The sequence below is a fragment of the Apium graveolens genome, unplaced genomic scaffold, assembly GCF_009905375.1.
Source record: "Apium graveolens cultivar Ventura unplaced genomic scaffold, ASM990537v1 ctg808, whole genome shotgun sequence".
NCBI classification, from domain to species: domain Eukaryota; kingdom Viridiplantae; phylum Streptophyta; class Magnoliopsida; order Apiales; family Apiaceae; genus Apium; species Apium graveolens.
Genome location: NW_027420871.1, coordinates 126,099 through 132,235, shown reverse-complemented (window position 1 = coordinate 132,235; position 6,137 = coordinate 126,099). Strand labels below are relative to the sequence as shown.

Sequence of the window (6,137 nt, the reverse complement as noted above, 5' to 3'; positions counted from 1 at the left end):
TCGCAAGGTTGGGAAGTGTGTCTCCGATTGTAAGACCTGGCATTTTCTTCTTCTTTCAAGAACAAGAATTTCGATGTTTTGATTTTCTGATTTCTTCTGAGTTGGGCCTTCTGGCAAAGGAGCAGAGTTTTTTATATACAATTGAGAGGTTTATTGCATGTTCATAACGTGGCTGCATACTGGGGTTGTTTCGTGGCTTTGCATGAATTCAAATCTATATTATTCTTCCACGTGTCTCTCTTTGACTACTGCTGTAGCCCAACATCCTCTATCTATTTATTAATGCATCCATCTACAATATTTTGAAAATAATTTATATCAACAAGGAATTCCAATTAGAGTGTAATTCAAACCAAGTTGGCTCGAACTCGATTCTAAATTTTCGACTCGAATTCGTTATGGACCTCGAACTCGAACATATTTTCTGACTCGATAAAAACTCGTCGAGTCGATAAACTCGAACTCGCTCGGCTCGAATTCGAGCTCGTTACTTTTTATTAAAATATTTATGGTTGCAAATACATGTGTCATTCATTGTCTAATAAAATTATTTTAACAGACTATTTTCATAGTATATCGGCATTATTACGTTTTATTATTTGGTAAAATTTTGAATTGACTTATTTTTAAAATATATTTATTATTTTTTTTAGTTAAATGTTAAAAATATGAGCTTAATTTATTTCTTTTAAAACAATTCAACTCTAATTAGTTTAAAATACGATAAGTGCTATCTAAATTTAAAATATAATAAAAACTTAATAACTTCATTTTCGTTAACAAAATTACTTTCAGGGGTTTTTTCAAAAATACCTAAAATAATTATTATTATTTTTGCAAAATACGGTGCAAATAGATAAAACTCGTTTTAAAAACTCGAAAACTCGATTAAAAAACTCGAAAAGCTCGAAACTCGCTGCGTAGCTAGACTCGATCGTTTATTATCCGGGTCGAGCTCGGACATAATTTTTCAGGCTCGTTTTTTTTTTTGCTCGACTCGACTCGATTAAAAAAAGCTCGAACTCGAATTTAATAAGCACAAACTCGACTTGTGAATATCTTCTTATGAAGAAAACTCAACACTACCTTTGCATCATTAGTCGTAGAGCTTTGACTTCTACCCATTTCGAGACATAATCGACTGCCAGCAAGATGTCTGATTATTGCAGGACGATAAATGGTCCCATGAAATCGATCCCCAAACTCGAAGACCTCAACTTCAAGTAGCACATTTAAGGCATCTCATCCTTTCTGGAAAGATTCCCAATTCTTTGGCAACGATCACACCTTAAAACGAACTGATGTGCATCCTTAAACAGCGTAGCCAGAAAAAACCTGCTTGAAGAATACGAGCTGCTGTATTTTCACCACCCATAATGTCCACCATAAGCTGTGGAATGAAAGTCTCGTAATATCCCCTCCGTCTCACAGAATGGGATATATCTCTGATGATCTGGTCAGCTCCTTGTCTAAACAAATATGGTTTCATCCCACATGTACCACTTCACCTCATGTAGAAACTTCTTCTTTTGAGCCGCATTCATATTAGGAGGCATTATATTTCTAACAAGATAGTTCACAATATATGCGAACCATGGCTCTTCCTCCTGAATTGCGAACAACTGCCCATCAGGAAAAGATTCGTTGATCAATGTCTTATCATGTGAGTAGAAGCGGGATTCTCCAATCTAGAGAGATGGTCAGGTACTTGATTTTCAGTACCTTTTCGATCCTTGATCTCTAACTCGAATTCCTATAGTAAGAGAACCCAACTAAGTCTAGGCTTCGAATCCTTCTTTGAGACCAGATAGCGGATGGCAGCATGATCAGTGAACACTGTCACCTTTGTCCCAAGTAATAAGATCAAATTTTTCAAAACCATAACTATAACCAGAAGCTCTTTCTCAGTAGTGGTGTAGTTCAGTTGGGCTCCATTTAGCGTCTTACTAGCATAGTAGACCACATGAAGAATATTATTCTTTCGCTGCCTAAGAACTGCTCCCACTACAAACACTTCATCACACATCATCTCAAAAGGTTCTCTCCAATCCAGGTGTCGTAATAACTGGTGTTGTGATTAAACTCTTCTTGAGAGTCTCGAATGATGCCAAGAATTCATCATCAAATTTGAAAGGCATATCTTTCTCGAGCAAATTGCACAACGGCTTAGATATCTTAGAGAAGGTCCTTGATGAAACGCCGATAAAACCCGCATGACCAAGAAAGCTACGGATTCCTTTCACAGAAATAGTGGCGGTAGATTTTCATGACGTCCACCTTGGCTTTATCCACCTCAAGACCTTTACTAGAGACCTTATGCCCAAGAATGATGCCTTTGCACCATGAAGTGACATTTTTCCCATTGAGCACCAGATTGGTCTCAACACATCTTTTGAGCACCAAACGGAGATTATTCAGGCATTCATCATACGATTCCAAAGACGGAGAAGTGTCCATGAACATTTCGACATTATTTCCAATCATATATGAGAATTATAGCCATCATGCATCTCTGAAAAGTGGCAGGTGCACCACATAAGTCAAAAGAAACTCTGTGAAAAGAAACGTGCCAAATGGACAAGTGAAAGTAGTCTTCTCTTGATCTTCTAGTGCAATGCAAATCTGATTGTAGCCCGAATAGCCATCCAGAGACAATATACTCATGACCAGCCAACCTGTCAAGCATCTGATCAATGAATGGAAGAGGGAAGTGATCCTTCTTCTGCTTTAATACTCCCTGTAGTCCATGCATACCCTCTAACTTGTGACTGTTCGAGTGGGGATGAGCTCATTCTTCTCATTTGCTACCACAGTAATACCTCCTTTCTTAGTACATATTGCCGGGGCTCACCCAAGAACTGTCAGAAATAGGATATATGATTCTTGCATCCAGCCATTTTAAAATTTCTTTCTTCACCACTTCTTTCATGATAGGATTAAGCCTTCGTTGTTGCTCAACAGTCGCTTGCTACCTTCCTCTAGCAGAATTTTATGCATGCAGTACGAAGGGCTGATCCCTTTTATATCTGCTATAGTCCATCCGATGGCCGATTTGAATTCTCTTAGAATCCTCAAGAGCTTGTCATTTTCACTACCTGAAAGGTCAGATGCAATAATAATAGGCAAAGTAGATGCATCACCTAAAAAAACATACCTCAAGTGTTCAGGCAATGGTTTAAGCTCCCAAAGTAGGTGCTTCCTCAATAGATGGTTTGAGCTTTCCCTCAGCATTCCTGAGATCAGTATTTCCAAGAGATTCAAATGGCATGTTTAGCTTCCGTTTCCAAGGAGAAGCATTTAGATATTGTAATTGCTCATTTCCTTCATCATCTTCACTGTCTAAATCCCCCAATAAGGATTTTTCTAAGGCATCAGACCTTAGCACAAGATCAAGTCCTGAAGTAACTGCAGAATCGACCAAATCCACCTTTAAGCACTCCTCATCTCCCGTAGGGAATTTCATCGCATTGAACACATTGAATGTCACATCTTGATCTTGCACCCCATAGTGAGTTCACCTTTTTGCACATCTATCAAGCTACGACCTGTAGCCAAGAAAGGTCTTCCCAAGATTATGGGAATTTTCTTATCTTCCCGAAATTCAGAATGACAAAATCTGCAGGAAAGATGAGCTTATCCACCTTTACTAGCACGTCCTCCACAATGCCTCGTGGGTATATAATCGAACGATCAGCCAATTGTTGAGACATGTAGGTAGGCTTCAGATCAGGAAAATTCAGCTTTTTGAAGATAGACAACGGCATCAATTGATGCTTGCTCCCAAATCTCAAAGGCACTTGTCAAATGACAACTTGCCAATGGTGCAAGGAATTGAAGCTACCAGGATTCTTAAGCTTTGGAGATAACTTTTGTTACAGCACGGCACTGCACTCTTCCGTTAGAGCAACGATATCAAGATCATCCAGTTTCACCTTCCTTGAAAGAATACCTTTCATGAATTTCGCATAACTAGGCATTTGCTCAAGAGCCTCAGGGAAAGGTATGTTGATGTGAAGTTTCTTGAACACCTTCAGAAACTTACCAAATTTCTTGTTCAGCTTTTGTTTTTGCAATCGCTTAGGAAAAGGTGGTGGAGGTTAGAGCTGTTTCTCCCCTGTATTACCCTCAGGCAGAGTGTGTTCAACAGTAGTCTTCCTTGGTTCCCCCTCTTTCTCCTTTTGCATTCCTTCTTCATCTACAACTTCAACTTCTACATCTTTTGCTTTTTCAGCATCAACAACTTTCCCAGACCTTAAGGTGACAGCTTTGACTTGCTCTTTAGCTTCCTTCCTGCCTGGAACTTCAGTATCGCTGGGAAGTGTGCCAGGTTGACGATTAAGCAAGGCATTGGCTATTTGTCCAAATTTTTTTCCAAGGTCTTGATAGAAACAACCTGTCTTTGCACAACAGCTTTAACTCCTCGAAATCAGCACTATAAGGTGGAGCAACACCTCCTTGTTGAGGATATGGTTGCCTATGAGCAAATTGCTGAGGTTGCTGGAATCCAGGTGGATTAAACTGTTTATTTGCAGCTTGCTGATATGGTTGCTGAACAGCATTCTGATTATTGCTCCAGCTGAAATTGGGATGATTTCTATTATTAGGATGACAAGTAGCGGGCACAGGCTGTTGCGGTCTCTGAAAATTGTTCACATACTGAACAGATTTATTAGCAAGAGAACACTGATCTGTAGCATGAGCCTGCACAAAGCTCACAAACAATAGCTATTTAATTTACGCCATAGTTGGTTAAAGAATCGACCTTCATAGTTAGCGCCTTGAGCTGCGCTGCAATAGCTGTAGCTGCATCAACTTCCAGAATACCTGCTACATTCTCAGGCATCATCCTTTGAGTTGGGTTTTGATACTCGTTTGCAGCCATAGTTTCAATGAGATTATAGGCCTCAATATAGCTTTTGGCCACAAGGCGCCTCAGAAGCTGCAATCGAGCATGGGTCGAGATTGGACCCCCAAACCATTATAGAAACTAGTGATCACCATCCAGTCAGACATACCATGATGTGGACACTTCTCAACATCTCCTTGTAGCGCTCCCAAGCCTCACACATAGATTCTCCTGGCTGCTGTACAAACTGAGTAAGAGCACTCCTCATAGCTGCAGTTTTAGCCATTGGAAAGAACTTCACCAGAAACTTTTGCGCAAGATCTTGTCAAGTAGTGATGGACCCAGCTGGTAAAGAATGTAACCAGTCCTTAGCTTTGTCCCTCAAAGAGAATGGGAAAAGCCTCAGCTTGATAGCCTCATCAGTAACACCATTATATTTGAAAGTACCACAGATCTCGATAAAATTTCTGATATGCATGTTGGGATCTTCAGTCGCAGCCCCTCCGAAAGAGACAGAATTCTGTACCATCTGAATAGTGCCCGGCTTGATTTCAAAAGTATTGGCCTCAATAGCCGGAGAATGATGCTGACTGCATGTCATCAATTTTAGGCCGAGCAAAGTCCATAAGAACTTGATTAGCTGAGCTAGACGATCCCCATTGTTTCAGGTTCTTTCTTTTCGCTCTCTTTATCCGAATATTCAAAAGTTGTCTTCTTCTTCGGAAAGTCAAGAGCTTTATCTGTTTCCTCAGCTTTATCCAGATTTCTCTTGCGAGTGCGAGAACGTGTTTGCATAAACACTCGCTAGAGTACCACTGGAACCAACCGGAAGCAGTGAGTAACAAGTCTTAATCAATGAATCCGAATGACCACTGATGGCAAGTACATAAACTAAACAAATTAACACCAAGTCCCCAGCAGTGGCGCCAAAAACTTGTTAGGAAAAAAGCATGCGCTAAATAATTCACACAAGTATACGTGTTCGCAAGTAATATAGAATGTTTTCTAGTTCGTTCCCATAGAGACTCTGATTTATATTTAAATAACACTCACTCACCATGTATGATTATTCTTCAATGCCAAGACAATAACAATTAAGGTTCGTTAACTAATATTACCTACGAGAATTAAATACTTGAATTATCAATATTAAACACACATGAGATCCTAACTTCATTACTACTTCATTCAATAGCTATTGTTATTAACATTAGCATGTAATGGTGATGGTATTAATCGAACAACACGAAACTGATAATCGCCAACTTTCGTTGTACGAATACCATTCTAC

General features: G+C 39.5%; 1 non-coding gene across 1 annotated transcript; it reads left to right on the top strand.

The window, feature by feature from the left end:
* Positions 1 to 5,011: 5,011 nt before the first annotated feature.
* LOC141704652 (small nucleolar RNA R71) lies at positions 5,012 to 5,117 on the top strand. The gene has a single exon (XR_012568027.1). It is a non-coding gene; the product is annotated as a small nucleolar RNA R71 (small nucleolar RNA).
* Positions 5,118 to 6,137: the final 1,020 nt, after the last annotated feature.